The sequence below is a fragment of the Lithobates pipiens genome, unplaced genomic scaffold (assembly GCF_037356315.1).
Source record: "Lithobates pipiens isolate NorthernLeopardFrog02 unplaced genomic scaffold, aLitPip1_a1.2 Scaffold_8, whole genome shotgun sequence".
In the NCBI taxonomy this organism is placed as follows: domain Eukaryota; kingdom Metazoa; phylum Chordata; class Amphibia; order Anura; family Ranidae; genus Lithobates; species Lithobates pipiens.
In genome coordinates this window covers 340,451,147-340,470,542 of record NW_027507903.1, presented here as the reverse complement: position 1 = coordinate 340,470,542, position 19,396 = coordinate 340,451,147, and the positions used below count along the sequence as shown (strand labels likewise).

At 44.3% G+C, this 19,396-nt stretch overlaps 1 protein-coding gene across 3 annotated transcripts in view; it reads right to left on the bottom strand.

Moving 5' to 3' along the window:
* The window catches only part of FGF1 (fibroblast growth factor 1), a 224,014-nt gene that overhangs the window by 120,235 nt on the left and 84,383 nt on the right, over positions 1-19,396 (bottom strand). The gene's annotated exons all lie outside the window — the stretch shown is intronic.

Here is a 19,396-nt window from a genome sequence, read left to right as displayed (position 1 = left end):
TGCAAATGGGTACTTACAAAATAGTTGATAAAAACAGGCATGTAAAAGAATTAGAGATGGATCCGGACGCTGCTCCACACTACCACAGGTAGTGTGGCACTGTTTATTGAAGATTTGGACGCTGATAATCATTTTTTGAAACACATGGTGATTGGTCTTCTATGATTTTTGGACATCTTGATATATATTTAGCTATATATTTAGATATATTCTTGTAGAATTTGTTACCAAATCTGGGACAGTGGAGGTGGTGAGGAGCGTGTCAGTAATATGTTCAACTGAATAACTACTGACACTCCCCACCACTTCCATTGAGGTGGCCTGCAGACTGTAAGCCCCATTTACACCATTTGGCAGCTTCAAATTGCATGACAAGTTGCACTCTATTGTCAGCAATGGAACCTCTCAAATCAGCGTAACTGACAACAGTGCTGCACTGATCTGAAAAAAAGGTTCCTGTACTATTTTTTGCGATTTCAGGGGCGACTTGCATAGACATCTGTGCATGATTTTGCACATATGTCAGGCAAGTCGCACCCGAAATGGCACTGACCTGTGGCTTTGAAATTGTACTACTTCATGAGGTAACACAATTTAAAAGTTGCATTCAGTGTGAACCAGGCAGTAGGGAGTACCAAATGAAACAGGAGTGTGAGTGGAATTGGGGGCAGTAGAGGTAGAAAAGGTAATACCAAAAAGGTAATACCAAAATTAAAGCAGGTCATTAGCATGGACTGTGTCATGGAGGTCATGGAATCCAGCAACAGTGGAGGTGTTGCTGGGGGCTCGAAAGACAGGGCAGAGCATTGTTGTCAGGTAATGTTTATGCAGCAAATGAGACAGTGGAGTGGAGATTACCATGGAACTACAGTCAGTGGAGAGATGATTGGCATGGCAAGTAAATGTGAGTGTAAATGTAAATGTAAATGTGAGGGATTGTCATAATAACTCTGGAGAGTGCTTTGAGATTATTGCACATGCAGTGGGCACAGAATGGTTATTACATATGTGCGGTGTACTGACTACTAAGGGTTAAATCTAGTGCTGATAAAGAGGAAGCCTCTAGAACAATAAATGTACAGAAAACAAAGGGGGGGGGGGGTACCATTACCCAGATTAATTAGAAATTGGAAAAGGAGGTAGTTCCCCAAACTGGTTCCCAAAAGTGAGGGAATGGATCTCGGTACCAGGTAGACAAAATACATAATTTGAGTAAAAAATTATTATTTTATTAATACAAAGAAGTAAAAAACATGGATATCCAACTTAAGTAAGGAAATCATATTTGGTATACAAACCACGACAGTACATTAAAAATACACGGGTGCCTATACATACATTTTGCCGATACTTATAGTGTGCTCCAAAAATGGAAGCAGTAATAAACAGTAGTAGGTCCTTTGGTTCCCTATACATACACACAAATATATTTTATCTACTCAGCTACTGTGGAAGACTTACCCATTTGTGTACATCCGCCATGGGGGAACGTTGATGGTATCCTAACTGTCTTTATGCATTAGCCTTTGGGTAAGCAGTGTTCTCCTTTTTCCTTATCCCCATGCAATCAATGTGTTAAAATAAATGCTATGTATTTGTCGCTCATGTATATTTTTTACTTTGTCCTAGACATTTTTTCTCCTGATGAAGCGGTTATTAACCGCAAAACATGTAGAGGACCACATGTCCCGTAAGAACCTACTATATCGCTGCTTCCATTTTTGGAGCACACTAGAAGTATTAGCAAAATATATGTATTGACACCCATGTATTTGTAATGTACTACCTTGTTTTGTACACCAAATATGATGTCCTTACTTAAAGTTGGATATCATGTTTTTTATTTTGTTTTACTTTTGTATTAAAACTAGTGCTGGTGACTGGCTGCTGAGGGGTATGTGCACATGTGTTGAGAATTGAGGGATAAATGGAAATAACCAGAACATTGGATACTGAGTGTTGAGGGGTTAACCTACACGGGATGGGTGCTGAAAGCTGAAGGGAAAATATACCTGTCTGTGGACTTAGTGCTGCAGAGAGAACGTGCATGAGCTGAAGAACAAGCATTGAGGAGTTCTCATATATGCTGGGGACAGGACACTGAGGGGTTAATACAAACACACTGAAAATTGTCATTGAGGGGTTGATGCACATGCTTCTAAAGCAAAAAAACATACACTGTAAACTAGTCACTAATAGGTTAATGCACATACTGATGTGCATTTGCTGGGTACAAGATACAGGGGAAAGACCAATATGTTCTTCTAAACATGGGACAGTGACTGCCGCTGAGCTGAACTTCACTGAGTGCCAAACATACAGACTCTGTCTGGGCTCAGAGTGTAATATCTATGGAGAGGACATGGACTGTTAATTGGCAATATGTATGGTGGGAGTGTTGAACTTTAGACTTATGCCGTGTACGCACGGCCGGACTTTGACAGCAAAGGTCCGACGGAACAAATCCGTTGGACAGTTCGACCATGTGTGGGCTTCATCGGACCTTTGCTGTCGAAAAATCAGACGGACTTTAGATTTAGAACATGTTTAAAAATCTTTCCGACGGACTCCAGTTCGGTCGAAAAATCAGTTCATCTGTATGCTAGTCTGACGGATGAAAACCGACGCTAGGGCAGCTATTGACTACTGGCTCTGAACTTCCTTATTCTAGTGCGGTCGTACATCATCATGGTCGAACCCGCCTGACGTTTGTGTGATTATGTGTTTCCAATTCCGTTAGTTCGGAAAGTCCATCGGAAGTCCGCCGAAAGTCCGTCGGGAAGAAGGGCAGACCTAGTCTGCCGGAAAGTCCGGTCGTGTGTACATGGCATAAGAAGTCTCTGGTGTAGATGTTGGAGAGTGTGTGTTGGAAAGAATAACATGTGTGCTGGAGATGTGATGTCACTGGGAAAAGACAAGGTGGAGGCTGAATTCCCCAATGGCAAAACTAATCTTTGGCTTAGGCATTATCTTCAATCGGAAAGTGAAAGTTGTAGGATATAATATGTATATGCTTTTGTATAATTTTTTATATGCTCTGTCGGAATTGTCATCTGTTGTTGGAATTCGATATGCACTACACTCTTCGTAAAAGAACCAAGGTTGCCTGAAACTTGCATTCTACACTCGTGCATCTTGTTTCCACGATAACAATAATCATTTATTGATTATTTAAGAAAATTATTCACAACAAAAGTTTGCTGTGAAACGCTTACTACAAAGCAAAGTCCAAGCACAGGGTTTTCCAGTTTCAGATTTATCTTGCTAGACACAAAACTAGAAAAAAAACTGTGCATCCTGTCCATTTAAAAGAAAGATTTCTTCCACAGATTCCTAGGTAGCCAGGTGCTGGGCTACAGCATTATAGGAGATGGAGACATCGGGGATTATTTACGAAAGGCAAATCCACTTTGCACGGAAAGTGCACTTGAAAGTGCAGTCGCTCTCTATCTAAGGGGTAGATATGAAATGAGTGGAAGCTCTGCTGATTTTTTCATCCAATCATGTGCAAGCTAAAATGCTGTTTTTTCTTTTCCTCACATATCCCCCTCGGCTCTACAGCGACTTTACTTCCAAGTGCACTTGCAGTGCAAAGTGGATTTTCCTTTAGTAAATAACTCCCATTATCCTTTATTCTTCTTTCTCTCTATTGAGACGTTATGCTGCACCATCCTCCTCTGGCCAGCAGGGGGAGGACTAAAGGCAAGCAAGCCTGTAGACTTCTATGCAGAGCGCAGAGAACCTTGGGAGTCGTAGTTTGAGACAATAGCCATATAATGTCTAGACCAAGGATATGCAATTAGCGGACCTCCAGCTCTTGCTAAACTACAAGTCCCATCATGGCTCTGCCTCTGGCTGTCGTGCTTGTGGCTCTAAGTGTCTTGCTATGACTCATGGGAATTGTAGTTCTGCAACAGCTGGAGGTCCACTAATTGCATATCCCTGGTCTAGACTATAATGGTTACACTGCACTTTCTACTGAATACACTGTGCAGTAGAAAGAATGGAGAGAGGATTTTTATTAAACTCCCTGGGAAAATTCTTTCACTTAGCATCAAGAAGTTAAAGAAGAAGTACAGCCAAAGTTTGTTCATTCTGCACTCCTGTGATCTGCTTCAGCCCGCTGCCAGTGGACATCACAGAGCCGGTTCAGGCTCGGGCAAGATTGTGGCAATGAAGGAGCCACCCACATGCCTGGACCAGCACCCGATTGAGTCTCTCAGCGAGCCACTGAGAGCCTGAGCCAGCCACTCTTGCCCCCTTTACAGCCCAGTGCTCCAGTATGCGAGGGAGGGGGGGACAGAGCAGACAGCCGGTGACTGAGAGTCACCGGCTCTCTGCTCAGGGAACCCTGAGGACGTTATTTTGAGGGGACAGCAAATTTACACTGTTATACAAGCTGTACACGCACTACTTTACATTGTAGCAAAGTTTAATTTCTTCAGTGTTGTCACATGAAAAGATATAATAAAATATTTACAAAAATGTGAGGGGTGTACTTTTGGGAGATACTGTATATAGGGCTACTTAGGGCACTAAAGTTGTATGCAAAAGGTCACCTTCGATCTTTCTTTTGCTTTTGAGGTAGGGAGGATTAAGATGTGTTGCACTCCAGCAATGTTGGAGATTGTATTTTCTGCCCTAATAAAGCATTATTGAAAACTGCTTGAAGAATCACTTCCTTTTTTCATTAATGTTGTCTATGCTCGTGCTGCTCTGCATTATGTCTCTTTTTTTACTTTCTGTATTACAAAATAATGTCAGGGGACAGAAGACACTTGTGTGAAATACCTTTAAAATGCTTTACATGAAATGCTATGTCTGTATAGCCATCAAAGTATATCTGTCATTGCGTGACTGAGGGACCAGCAGAATGCAGAGTCTCCGATTATCTATAAAACATTAAACACTTGACCAATCCCCCCTTCCAAAATAACCAGGCAACACATTTTATTTGGAGTCGAATGGCCATAGCAGCCTTTTATTACAAACCATTAAAATACAATAGTCACAAGAAAACAAGTTTAATGCATATAATACAGTCAACGCATAACAAATTGAGAACACAATAATAAAAAAACACTCTGGAACGGGGTCCATTAAACTATTGTAGCAGCGCTCTTGTCAAAAGGATGAAATGACAAGCTCCCATGAACAAGTCATATAAGAGTCACCAAAAGCAAAGGAGATTAAATATAAGTTGTGTTGTGATATAATGAGACCTCCATCCACCGAACACTTAACCACGTGAGGTAAAACTCCCCTTTGGGGGTGCACTCACCAGAAATATGGTAGTGATACGCCTTTGGTTATTATAAATATTTCTCCACCGCTGCCAACCAGCACTAGTCATGCTATATGGGTCTCCAGTAAAACCATATGGAAAAATAATAAGAAAACATCCACCTTTACAAATGAAGCGTACATCAATTACAATAAAAGGACGCTGTAATAAAGTGCTGTGTGCTAGTATAGTCACCAGGTCACCAGTACTCAAAGGAGAACTCACGCTGTATACAACAGCAATCCTACTTCCTGGTTATCTGACATGCGTCACTTCCGGCCAAAGTTGTAGATCACGTTACTGATGCGATTCATCCCTCAGACGACGTCAGGAAGTGAGGAAATGCGCCAGGGACACAATCTACGACATTGGCCAGAAGTGGTGACTCTCATATGAACTGTTCATGGGAGCTTGTCATTTCAGCCTTTTGACAAGAGCGCTGCTACAATAGTTTAAAGGACTCCGTTCCAGAGTGTTTTTTAGTATTGTGTTCTCAATTTATATGTGACAATTAACAATTAACCACTTATGTACCACCAGATACAACATAATACCCTGATGTTACCACCGTATTGCTAGGAAGGGACACCCATACTTCAGATGGGCCCAACCCACAATTTTCCACAGATATTTAACCACTGCCTTCAAATACCCAATAGACCCCCTGCCTGCTGCTATGACAAGAAAATAAAAGGACAAAGAAATTGAATGGCAAGCTAACATAAAACCCGAAAACCCACCACAAATACCCCAGCATCTTGATAAAGTAGGATGCTCCTCCAAACCAAAATAAACAAGGGAGGGCGGGAGGGAGAAAACTAACTGATGTTGTGATGAGCTCTGACTGAGCTGTGGCTTGATCCCCCTGTTAGCAGAGTACTGAAATCATGCTTGAAGCTTGTTGTATGCAGTAATACGGCTTTACTTTCTTGGAGAAATATTAACACATGTCTTTACAGAATGGAGAAACATGAACACAGGAACAAGGAGCATCCAAGTACATAGAGAGAGGATAGACAAACATCCTGTTATATCACAGATAACATAACACAACTATACACTATAATGCTACAGCACCACCTGCTGCTTAGACAGGCATAAAGCATATGCAGTATATAGTCAGTTTATAAACAACTTTGCTGTTGTACTTTTCCACCCCCCCCCCCTTCCTCTCTACCCACTACTACCCTCTGCCTTGAACGCTTCAATCTGCTACACAGTCTGCATCATATCAAAAGCACCCACTAATACTCCGCCTCTTCTGCAGACCCCAGTCATGCTGGCCCTCCTCCTAGTTTCACTCAGCTCTAGGCCATATACTTGACTGAGGGACCTGCAGAATAAACGTGGCCCATGGGAATACTGCAACAAGCTAAATTCAACTTGCCCAAGAGAGATTGCAAAGTACGAAGTTGAATTTTTATTTATTTTTTTTGCATTGCCCAGTGACAAAAACCATCTTTGATCTTCAAGTTTGTCCAAAGGCAAATTACATTTCATCACCACGGTGTCGATGGCAATACCCAGAAACCACAACTCAGTAACTGGGCCCATTGCCTTGTCAGGGACCAATGGCACACCAAAAAAAAAAAAAAAATCGCAAAACATGATGGACCGTGGCCAAAAGTAAGGCATAGATAGTACTTCCAACAGGCCCTGCACAATAAATCATGGGTGACTGAATTAAGACCGGAAGCATCGCAAACCGCCCATTCTTAACCACTTGCCGCCCGCCCTATTACAAATTGACGGCGGCAAAGTGGTTTCATTATCCTAACCTGACGTCATATGACGTGATTAGGATAATAAGCCGCTGCGCGCCCCCGGGGGCGCGCATCGCGGCGATCGTTGTTGCGGGGTGTCAGTCTGACACCCGGCAACTACGATCTCGGTAAAGAGTCTCCGACGGAGACTCTTTACCATGTGATCAGCCGTGTCCAATCACGGCTGATCACAGTGTAAATGGGAAGAGCCGGTGATCGGCTTTCCCTCACTCGCGTCTGTCAGACGCGAGTAGAGGAGAGCCGATCGGCTGCTCCTCTGACAGGGGGGGTCTGTGCTGATCGATTATCAGCACAGCCCCCCCGAGGATGCCCACACTGGACCACCAGGGACACCACTAGACCACCAGGGAAAAGGTAATAAAAATACATAATCCTCCCTAGACCACCAGGGTGCCAGTCAGCACAATGGGTGCCAATCAGTGCCCATAATGGATGCCAATCAGTGGCCACAATGGGCATCACTGATTGGCATGCATTATTGTTTGGCACTGATTGGCATCCATTACTATAACACCGATGCCGCCTATGAGTGCCCACCTGTGCCGCCTATGAGTGCCCACCTGTGCCGCCTGAGTGCCCACCTGTGCCGCCTGAGTGCCCACCTGTGCCGCCTGAGTGCCCACCTGTGCCGCATATCCATGCCCACCTGTGCCGGCTATCTATGCCCACCTGTGCCGCCTATCTATGTCCACCTGTGCCGCCTATCCATGCCCATCCGTGCCGCCCATCCGTGCCAGCTATCAGTGCCAATTTGTGCCACCTATCAGTGTCCGTCCGTGTCGCCCATCCGTGTCGCCCATCCGTGTCGCCCATCCGTGTCGCCCATCCGTGTCGCCCATCAGTGCCGCCTATCAGTGCCGCCTATCAGTGCCACTTCATTGGTGCCCATCAGTGCCACCTTATCAGTGCCCATCAGTGTAGCCCCATCAGTGCCCATCAGTGAAGGAGAAAACATACTTATTTACAAAGTTTTGAAACTGAAAAAAAAAAAAACATTTTTTTTTCAAAATTTTCGGTATTTTTTTATTTGTAGCGCAAAAAATAAAAACCGTAGAGGTGATCAAATACCACCAAAAGAAAGCTCTATTTGTGGGAAAAAAATGATAAAAATTTCATTTGGGTACAGTGTAGCATGACCGCGCAATTGTCATTCAAAGTGCGACAGCGCTGAAAGCTCAAAATTGGTCTGGGCAGGAAGGTGTTTAAGTGCCCTGTATTGAAGTGGTTAAAAGCAACTAAACATTTCAAAACAACAAACAAGAAATAGCACAGCCCATTGGTAAACATCTATCAACAAAATGCTGCCCTTGCCATTTAACCACTTGCCGACCGCCGCACGACGATATACGTCGGCAGAATGGCACGGGCAGGCATATTGGCGTATATATAAGTCCATGCCTGCCCGCGGGTGGGGGGCCCGATCGGGCCCCCCCCCGGTGCCTGCGGCGGTCGGCATTCGTTCGGGAGAGATCAGGGATGAGGGGACGGCCATTCATTCATGGCCACCCCCTCGCGATCGCTCTCGACGAATGGAAATCCCCCGTGACATCACTTCCTCTCCTGTAATGTAAACACAGGAGAGGAAGTGATGTATTCTCTCCTCCGTGTCGGTATTTTCCGTTCCGACACGGAGGAGAGCGGATCGGTGAGTTGCACCAACACTCTACACACACAGTAGAACATGCCAGGCACACTCACACCCCCCCTTTACCCCCCGATCACCCCCCCAATTACCCCTGCCCCCCAGTCACAGTGACACCAATGTCATTTTTTTTTTTTTTTTTTTTTTTTTTGCATTGGTGTCATTTGTGACTGTAATAACTGTTAGGGCAGTTAGAGTTAGCCCCCTTTAGTTCTAATGTACCCCCCTAACCCCCCCAATAAAGGTTTAACCCCGTGATCACCCCCCGTCGCCAGTGTCACTAAGGCTGGGTTCACATTGCAGCGGTTTATGAGAACGAATGTGATTCGCACCGCACTGCAGTGCAAATCACATCCGATCTCTGTGCGATTCGAGTTCAGCCATTCGCCGCACCCGCCGCACCCGCCACACCCGCCGCACCCGCCGCAAATTCGCACGGGACCCTTTTTTTGGCCCGCAGCAGAATCGGATCGCATGGGTGTTCACACCATGCGATCCGAGTTTGCAGATCGCACTGCGATATGCGAACTGATCTGGGGGTGTCAGTAACATTTCACTGACACTCCCAGCAGTTCGCATAGGGCAGTGTGAACTGCCGCCGGGAGGCATGCGATGCGGGAACCCGCCGCGGATTCGCGGCGTTTCCGCATCGCTCCAGTGTGAACCCAGCCTAATAAGCGATCATTTTTCTGATCGCCGTATTAGTGTCACAGGTGACGCTAGTTAGGCAGGTAGGTATTTAGGTTCGCCGCAGCTTTTTATAGCGCCAGGGACCCCCATATACTACCGCATAAAGCCCCCTGATTGCCCCCTAGTTAACCCTTTCACCAGTGATCACCATATAACTGTTACAGGTGACGCTGGTTGGTTAGTTATTTTTTTATAGTTTCAGGGCACCCGCCATTTATTACCTAATAAAGGTTTAACCCCCTGATCACCCGGCGGGTGTCATTTGTGACTAATAACTGTTAGGGCAGTTAGGGTTAGCCCCCTTTAGTTCTAAGGTACCCCCCTAACCCCCCCAATAAAGGTTTAACCCCGTGATCACCCCCCGTCGCCAGTGTCACTAAGGCTGGGTTCAGATTGCAGCGGTTTGAGAACGGATGTGATTCGCACCGCACTGCAGTGCAAATCACATCCGATCTCTGTGCGATTCGAGTTCAGCCATTCGCCGCACCCGCCACACCCGCCGCACCCGCCGCAAATTCGCACGGGACCCTTTTTTTGGCCCGCAGCAGAATCGGATCGCATGGGTGTTCACACCATGCGATCCGAGTTTTCAGATCGCACTGCGATATGCGAACTGATCTGGGGGTGTCAGTAACATTTCACTGACACTCCCAGCAGTTCGCATAGGGCAGTGTGAACTGCCGCCGGGAGGCATGCGATGCGGGAACCCGCCGCGCATTCGTGGCGTTCCCGCATCGCTCCAGTGTGAACCCAGCCTAATAAGCGATCGTTTTTCTGATCGCTGTATTAGTGTCACAGGTGACGCTAGTTAGGCAAGTAGGTATTTAGGTTCGCCGCAGCTTTTTATAGCGCCAGGGACCCCCATATACTACCGCATAAAGCCCCCTGATTGCCCCCTAGTTAACCCTTTCACCAGTGATCACCATATAACTGTTACAGGTGACGCTGGTTGGTTAGTTATTTTTTTATAGTTTCAGGGCACCCGCCATTTATTACCTAGTCTCACTAGTGTACCCCTAAATTTAGGGGTGTCTACTTTCCAAAATGGGGTCATTTGGGGGGGGTTTGTGCCATCTTGGCATTTTATGGCCTTCAAAACTGTAACGCCCTTAGAAAGCCTGAAGGCGGTGCTTGGTTTTCGGGGCCCCGTACGCGGCTAGGCTCCCAAAAAGTCCCACATATGTGGTATCCCCGTACTCAGGAGAAGCAGCAGAATTTATTTTGGGGTGTCATTTCACATATGCCCATGGCATGCGTGAGCAATATATCATTTAGTGACAACTTTGTGAAAAAAAAAAAAAAAAAAAAAAAGTTTGTAATTTTCCCGCAACTTGTGGCAAAATATAAAATATTCCATGGACTCAACATGCCTCTCAGCAAATAGCTTGGGGTGTCTACTTTCTAAAATGGGGTCATTTGTGGGGGTTTTGTGCCATCTTGGCATTTTATGGCCTTCAAAACTGTAATAGGTAGTGAGGAGTGAAGTCAAATATTTACGCCCTTAGAAAGCCTGAAGGCGGTGCTTGGTTTTCGGGGCCCCGTACGCGGCTAGGCTCCCAAAAAGTCCCACATATGTGGTATCCCCGTACTCAGGAGAAGCAGCAGAATTTATTTTGGGGTGTCATTTCACATATGCCCATGGCATGTGTGAGCAATATATCATTTAGTGACAACTTTGTGAAAAAAAAAAAAAAAAAAAAAAAGTTTGTAATTTTCCCGCAACTTGTGGCAAAATATAAAATATTCCATGAACTCAACATGCCTCTCAGCAAATAGCTTGGGGTGTCTACTTTCTAAAATGGGGTCATTTGTGGGGGTTTTGTGCCATCTTGGCATTTTATGGCCTTCAAAACTGTAATAGGTAGTGAGAAGTGAACTCAAAAATTTACGCCCTTAGAAAGCCTGAAGGCGGTGCTTGGTTTTCGGGGCCCCGTACGCGGCTAGGCTCCCAAAAAGTCCCACATATGTGGTATCCCCGTACTCAGGAGAAGCAGCAGAATTTATTTTGGGGTGTCATTTCACATACGCCCATAGCATGTGTGAGCAATATATCATTTAGTGACAACTTTGTGTAAAAAAAAAAAAAAAATTTTTTTTTTGTCATTATTCAATCGCTTGAGGCAAAAAAATAAAATATTCAATGGGCTCAACATGCCTCTTATCAATTTCCTTAGGGGGTCTACTTTCCAAAATGGGGTCATTTGGGGGGGTTTTGTACTGCCCTGCCATTTTAGCACCTCAAGAAATGAGATAGGCAGTCGTAAACTAAAAGCTGCGTAAATTCCAGAAAACGTACCTTAGTTTGTAGATGTGACAACTTTTGCGCAAACCAATAAATATACAATTATTGACTTTTTTTTTACCAAAGACATGTGGCTGAATACATTTTGGCCTAAATGTATGACTAAAATTGAGTTTATTGGATTTTTCTAATAACAAAAAGTAGAAAATATCATTTTTTTTCAAAATTTGCGGTCTTTTTACGTTTATATCGCAAAAAATAAAAATCGCAGAGGCAATCAAATACCATCAAAAGAAAGCTCTATTTGTGGGAAGAAAAGGACGCAAATTTTGTTTGGGTACAACATTGCATGACCGCGCAATTACCAGTTAAAGCAGCGCAGTGCCAAAGTGTAAAAAGACCTCTGGTCATTTACCAGCAAAATGGTCCGGTCTTAAAGTGGTTAAACCCCAGCAGATGGCAACAGCTAGGATGTACCAGAAACCAATGAAAGGCCGCCTCAATATCAGTTTTAGCCAACAACGTACCTTTACCATACCTAGGAACCCATGGCACTGCCATATCAAAAGTAGTATAGGACACCATGCAAAGCTCCGGGTCAATGGTATCATTCACTGAACCCCCTTGTGACAAGTGATGAATGAGGCGTAACTTATTTGGTTATTTTTTGGGGATAATACCCAAAGGGGAAATACTGTCGGTGAATCAAAAGGGGCCAGTCATGCGACCCAAAGCAACTACTTTTAAAAGTCTTCCTAAAAACGACCACTGGATGTAAACGAGATGACTGCAAGCTATCTGCCATAGGAGGAACAATCAGCAACTGGCAGGGTATCAGAAAAACCCTACGAGAAACCCAGCTGCAACACAGGAGCTGCCTCCCTGTTAGAATAACGCTTTAGGAAAGGTGCCATCTTTTCTACCTTCACTTCCCTCTTTCCAGTGTCACCTCCTTTTCCTTGCTTGAAGTATCTAGACAGCGCAGGGAACCTTCCACACCCAGAACAGTCATGAAGTCACAAAACAGCACACAGTGGCAATCTTGCAAGATCAGCATTGAATTGCCAACATAACGACCTGCAATTTACGGCCGATTGTGAAGAAACTTCCACACCCTTAGCCCGACCCTGAAAGGGAGGAACCGAACTCTGTGGAGACATCAGTTTCAGCCAGAGAATTGTGTTTTTGTGGTCCCACCGTAAAGAGGGCCGGACTGCCTTGAGCTGACAAAAATGCTCGTCATAGCGAAGCCAAGCAACCCCATCATAGACTCGCTGGGCTTCACCGACAGAGTCCAGATAACAAAATAAAAAAAGGGGGGAGCAATTCTCAGGGGCCAGTATCCGTGTGGATCTGTGTTTGGGAAGCTTTTCCCTCAAGCTCTTTTGGCTTTTCCATTAGTTTGCAGGTTTGGAGGTTGTTGCTGGTGTATTCACACAGGGGACTTGGGGAAGCTGGCTCTCCTTTTGCATGCATTCATCTCTCCTGAGGAATATGTTTTTCTGGGACAGGGGAATCTTTTCTCAATTTAACTGATGTTTTTTGCACTTTGCGATAATGTTGGACTTTCACTAATGGATTTTTTAATGTGTTATGAATACACTGTCACAGTGTTTTCTTAATTTTGAATGCACTTTATACTTGTCATGACTCTTATGTAACTGTTTGTCATTTTTTTTAGCACTGCACTTTATATATGATCATAGTTATCTACAGAGCCTCACATGCAAGTCCTGCATCAGGAGGGAGAACCTCACAGTGTACAATGTGTGTACCTGCTCTTTCCCCCTTCGTCTCCCTCTGAGCACCACTACCATTGCTGGAACTGCTCGTGTCCCAGGTAGCTGGAGGTAGGTGGCTGCGATGGTTGGGGTTCAGTGCTGCTCTCAATGGGTTGTCAGTGAAGGATAGGAAGAGCCCCAGGATCTAGACGAACTAGGAGAGGGGGCAATCTGTCATATCACACCTCGGCCACTGCATCTCTGGGCACTGGCATTTTCTATCATGTGGCCTCCTACTGGTCAGTCCATCGTTGGTTTTGTTTACACTTCAGCTGTCACCAGGAGAACCCTGCTAACAGCTGAATGAGTTACCGGTTAAGGATGCGTCGGACCCACTCCTTAAAAAACAATAATTGCATTTGTTTGCTTACATTGCAGCTGTCAATGGAGGAATCCCGCTGACAGCTGAAAGAACTAAGCCAGGAGGTATCAGTTTCTAGTATCAGTTCATCTGCACGAGTACCGACACTCGTGCAATTGCTTAGTATTAGCACCATTACCGATATCAGTATTGGCGCAACCCTAATTCAGACCATTCAGAGAAGCCCAATGACACTAGCCAAGGGGTAGGTAACCTTGGCCCTCCAGCTGTGGTGAAACTACAAATACCATCATGCCTCTGCCTTTAGCAGTCATGCTTGTGATTTTTAGGGTCTTGCAATGTCTCATGGGACTTGTAGTTTCAAAACAGCTGGAGGGCCAAGGTTGCCTACCCCTGCAATAGCCCTTTTGTGGTAGCCATTTTTAAAATAAATTGCCTTGACTGTAGTAGAAAAGTGCCGCAATACCAACCTAAATTGTATAATATTTAAAGTGAACTTGCATTACAAAAAGAATCCCAAATGTATCTTCACTGATTAGAAGGCACCCTCTTGTGCGTGACTGTTTGGCAGTTGGGATGCGCATGCACAGCTAGATGCTGTTTAATTTTTGTAGTGAGCTTTAGACTAAAAACTAATGAATGAAAACAGTCTCCTTGTTGCTCCAATTAAAGTAGTATTAAAATACAATTAACTCTGTTTAAGGTGTAAATTAGTAAGACCTCATGCACACTAGACGATTTTTAAAGCTGCTTCTACTGGCGTCTGACATTTTTTGTTCCTGCCTCTAAACACCATCCATGTTAGCCTATGTGTCCATGCACACACAGGCTTTTAGCAGCATTTAGTGGCAGGAGCTTTTAGAGGCAGGAAAAAAAAAAACACTGTCAGTGCATTCAGGAGCAGCAGAATTGGGGAAGAACAAAATGTTTGAAGCTACTAACAGCTACTAGAAGCTGCTAACAGCTTGTAAAAATTGTTAAATATTAGTGCTTGAGCATTAATTAATTTCAATGGCCAGAATAAATTATTTATTCTGGCCAATAAATGTAATTAACGGCCAAGAGCTTAGTGCCTGTAAGCTCCTAAAAGCTTAAAGCGCAGTTCCGCCTATTTTTTTTAAAACATTTAAAGTCAGCAGCTACAAATACTGTAGCTGGTGACCTTAAAATAAAGATACTTACCTGTCCAGGGCGCCCGTGATGTCCTCACCTGAAGCTGGACCCGTCCCTCGGCTCTGGATGGAGGTGCCATGATCTTAAGTAAGGGAATCAGGAAGTGAAGCCTTGCGGCTTCAGAGCTTGTTTCCCTACTTCACATGCGTGAGTCACACTGCGCGTTCTGACTGGACCCTGCCGTCTTCTGGGACCTATGTGTCTCCCATAAGACAGCGGGGGGGGGGGGGGGGCAGGGGATGGGCCAGACATGGCATAGATCACTGCAGATTCTGCGGCAATCTTTCCCCGGAAGTGGGAGCAAATACCTGTATTAGACGTGTATCATCTCCCCTCTGAAATGTGCAACATGTGATACCAGAGGGGGGAGGAACCGGATAAGTGGAAGTTGCATTTTTGGGTGGAACTCCGCTTTATGACACTTTTACTAGCTACAAGCATTTTTTCTGCAAAAATGTTGTTGGCTTCTAGGAGAGTACATAAACGTCCTATGTGCATGAGGCCTAAAGCAGCAGCCAAAACGACAGGTTTTGATATTAACCCAAAAAACTGTGAAACATATAACAAAGTGAAGCACTAATAAAATTATCAGAATTAATAGTATTAATATACAATGTAAAGCTTGTATGGAGATGTGCCAATAAATATATGCATATGATAAATTTTACATATATGGTGAAAACGAAAAAATTAAATCTTCATCAAAAAAAAAAAAAAAAGGCTATGCACTAGACAAAATAAAGAAAGTGTGTACGACAGTCCAACCCAGCGAAAGTGCAGACAGGTACTCCCAGTGATGACGTGATGAGCCCCTAGCAAAAAACCTTTTCTCCTTAAAACGGAGGTTCACACAAAGATTGAACCTCTGCTTTTCGAAAACCCCCCCTCCGGTGTCACATTTGGCACCTTTTAGGGGGGAGGGGTGCAGATACCTGTCTAAGACAGGTATTTGTACCCACTTCCAGGCATAGACTCCCATGGGAGACTACACCTCTTCCCGTCCCACTTTGCTGTCTGCTGGGACACACACGGGTCCCAGAGACTGCAGGGACCATTCTGATTGCGCAGCACGACTCGCGCATGCCCAATAGGGAAGTGAAGCCGCAAGTCTCTTACCAAAGATGGCAGCGGCAGCATCGAAGGACCGAGGGACAGTTCGGCCTCGGGTGCCCTGGACAGGTAAATGTCCTTATTTTAAAAGTCAGCAGCTGCAGTATTTGTAGCTGCTCACTTTTATAAAAAAAAATTGCGGGACTTCCGCTTTAAGTGAAAAAGCCTTCACCTGGACACCACTTGCGTATTGCAGTTCACCTTAGGCTGGGTTCACACTATTGGGAATTGGATGTGGCCTACCGGTATTCAATTTGCAATATAGCAAGAGATTGTGACCGGCTCTCTATGGAGCTGGTTCACATATCTCTGATGCGGCTCTGGTGCAAATTTGCACTGGAGCCCTGTGCATCTTTTGGTCCCTTTCAGGTCAAAATTCAGCCAAAAATGCGGGCTGAAATCAGGACTGAAACTATGAACCCAGGATGCACCAGACCCCTGCTGGGGGACACATCGGTATTAGGTGTGAACCCAGCCTTACTGAATAGCAAGGCCACCTATGACGTATGTCTAAACACTCTCATATAACAATCACTGCAGTAAGGGAACTACTGGTTCTCCAAAAGAGCTTTCCATGTATTACTCAGATAGCATCCACCGAAAAAGTAGAAGATAATGGAAAACTATCATTGTGTAGTAATGTAGATAAATTAATTTATTAAAAAGGATTAAAAATACTCACAAATCAGCCAGTTAAGATGGGCATAATCTGATAATCAAACAAATGAACAGTCAAACTTCCTCCTCGTTCTACACACTCGCCCACTTCAGGGTTCTGGCTTGCGTTTCACATCACCTCTGCTGGCCCGTGTTTTGTCACAGTGGCCGTCATCAGGGGGAGTGACCATGGCTATAAACTGATTTATCTACATTAGAACACTATGAGAGTTTTCCATTATCTTTGACCTTCTCGGTGAATGCTGTCTGAGTAATATATTGAAGGCTTTTTTGGAGTTCCAGTGATTCCGTTGCATTATATAGTGATTATATGAGCATGTTTAGACCATCCATCATAGGTGGCCTTGCTATTCGGTAAGGTGAATTTATAGACACAAGTGGTTTCCACGTGAAGGCTTTTTCGCTTTTTTCCCACTGTCCTTAGGCGAAAAAGTTTCTGTAGTGGACTCATCATGTGTGCATTTAGAATACTTGTTTGCACTTGCGTTGAGGTGGACTGTCATACACACATTCTCTATTTTGTAATAAATACATGTAAATCTAATATATCCTAATAGTTTTATTAGCGCTGAACTTTGTTATACGTTTCAAAGTAATATTAAACCCAAAATTTGTTATAGAGCAATTTACCAATTCTTAGGCCGCGTACACACGAGAGGATTGTCCGTCCAACTTAGTCCGCTGAAACGTGTTTCAGCGGACAGTCCGCTCGTGTGTGGGCTTCAGCGGACTTTTTCAGCGGACAGTCTGGCGGACTAAGTCTTTCGGAATTTCCGTAATACAGTCCGTCCAACTTTGGTTTCAGCAGACAGTCCGCTCGTGAGTAGGCTAGTTGGACGGACTAAGTATGGCGCATGCTCAGAAAGGATTTACACGGCCGAAGGTTGCATTGCAGTGTATTGGACGTCGTATTTCTAGTCCCGTCGTACGTGCTGTACACGTCATCGCGCAAGCTTTCAGCGGACTGTCTGTTCATCGTGTGTGGTCAAGTCCGTTCATTCAAAAGTAGGACGGACTGTCTGTCGGATTGTCTGACGGACTTAGTTGGACGGACAATCCTCTCGTGTGTAAGCGGCCTTAGATGTAATGGCTGCATTCATTTTCTTTTTTAGGCTCTTACTTTCTTTATACTCACCTGGTGATTTTCTTTTTTTCAACAGAAAAAGCTCTCCAGCAGAATGTGTCAATTGTGGAGATGAGACAAACCATTTAACAGATGTGGTGCTTACAACGATCAGATTTTATTTTTGTAAAACCTTTATCCCAAAAAAGAAAAAAGCTGTTTGCTATAACTGTTTATATAGTATTAGCTGTAGTTTGTCTTCAATTGGTTAGTGTATTTAAACTTGCTAGTACATCTAACACCCCCCCCCCCCCCTAATGATTGGTAAGCTGCAATATAATATAGTTTTGGTTTTGGGTTTAATACAACTTTAAAGTTCAGTTGGGTGCTCACAATATGCTGGCAGGAGCTCACTAGTTTGGGACTTAGGAACTGCTCATACCTGCCAGTTCATCCATATAAACAATTAGCTGTCCCTCAGCGAAGGTTATTTCCAACACATGACTACACAATACTTGGCTACATTTTCACTTCTCAATGAGATGCACTTTTTTCTTGGCAGCTGTGTACACATGTTCTTATTATCTTTACCAGCTGTTGTATCCAGCGTCTTGTAAAATGAAACATAAAACAAAGCCCTTATAAAATCAAATGTTCCCCCCCGTAACTTGATAAACTTGTTTTATTTATGCTTTTTTTAACCAAAGTGGCCTTAAACAAGTTGTCTGTATGTACACCTTCCCAATGTCTTGTTACAGTATGTACAGTACAATTTTGGTTTTTACTTATTTATTGATTTCTTAGAAAACTGAAAAAGACCACATTAATTGACAATGACCCCCTAACTGTGAAACCTGGATGAGCCTTTCTATCATGTCCTCCTCAGCAAGAATGTCATAGTAATTACATATAATTGATATTTCGCAAATATTAAAGTTTATTACAATTAAAATCTTAAAGAGGCAGTCCGGCCCCCCCACAAAAATTTTTAAGTCAGCAGCTACAAATACTGCAGCTGCTGACTTTTAATATATGGACACTTACCTGTCCAGGGAGCCCGTGATGTCGGCACCCAAGCCGATCTACGGATTAGCTGTCGGGTGCAGCTGCTGCCATTCTGGGTAAGGGAACCTGGCAACGAAGCCTTTCAGCTTCACAGCTTGTTCCCCACTGTGCATGCGCAAAACGCACTGTACTTTCTAGTTGGCGGCAGAGGAAGAAGGAGAGGGGCTGAACTTCAGAGAGACAGCGCCGCGGGCTTCGGAAGTGGGGAGCGGGACCTCTAAAAAACAGCGACCCGCTCCCCCCCCCGAAAGGTGCCAAATGTGGCTCTGAAGGGGGGAGTAGATGGATAAACGGAAGTTGCACTTTTAAGTGGCACTCCGCTTTAAATACATGACTGGGAACAAGAATGCAAATAAGGGCTTCTATGACGATTCCGATCAGCACCTGTATCTGAGCTGTGATCCAGAAAGTATGAAAATCAATATCTTAAAATGTAAGAAAGTCTTTAGACGGTCTGACCTTACTTCTCGATCGTAGCATGGTAAATGAGGTTTTGTTCTCTGATGGAAAAAATATGGCACCTGTACCTTAGGGATAGATATCACTGCTGCAGAAGAGGAGA